Here is a 757-nt window from a genome sequence, read left to right on the forward strand (position 1 = left end):
TTCCTAGCCCCCCGATTTGTTCTATTCCTGTCTCAAATCCAATAGTTCACAGCTGAGCTGGCTTCTGTGGTGTGTGCTCGTTTTGGGGGTGGGGGTGGAAGTATTGCCAAGGCTGGGGCACACCTCTCCATCTGGTCAGTTTGTGGGGGGAGTAGTCTGCCAGCAGATGGGAGGATACAGGGAAACAGCACACAAGTCTAAGGGGGGGCGCCCGAGGGGGTTATTTTCATCATATATTTATTACATAAATATATAGTAAAATAGACGAGCAACAATTACCATAAAAATATCTTTCTTTAAAATCCTGACCCAAAACACAACGGGGTGAAAAATCGCACGTAACAGACATACTGATTGTCAACGTGGGGCAGGAGTAGGAGCCCCCCAAGTCACCCCTACCGGTCCCCCTCCCCTCCCTGGGGAAAGGACCTACCTCCTTCCCTGTTTCTGGCCACAACCCCCCTCCCCCCACCCCAGCACCAGCTTCTCATACATTCAGTAGCGCCTCCAGGGAAGTGCCCCCTCCCTCACCCAGGAGATCCCGGGCAGGAATTACTGTCCCCCTTATGGACGGTGTCTGTGTCACACGCCCCGCCCTCTCCCAGCCCTGTAGACCCGCCACCAGGGGAAGGAGTAGGGGCTCCTCCACCCCCACCCTCCCCAAGGCTGAGCAGGGAGGAGGCTGGATGAGGTATGTGTGTTCTGAGTGATGGGGGGGGGATACTGAGATGGAGAGGAGGGTGGTGGGGGTGGGGGA

Source organism: Crocuta crocuta, unplaced genomic scaffold (assembly GCF_008692635.1).
Source record: "Crocuta crocuta isolate KB4526 unplaced genomic scaffold, BGI_CrCroc_1.0 scaffold68, whole genome shotgun sequence".
NCBI classification, from domain to species: domain Eukaryota; kingdom Metazoa; phylum Chordata; class Mammalia; order Carnivora; family Hyaenidae; genus Crocuta; species Crocuta crocuta.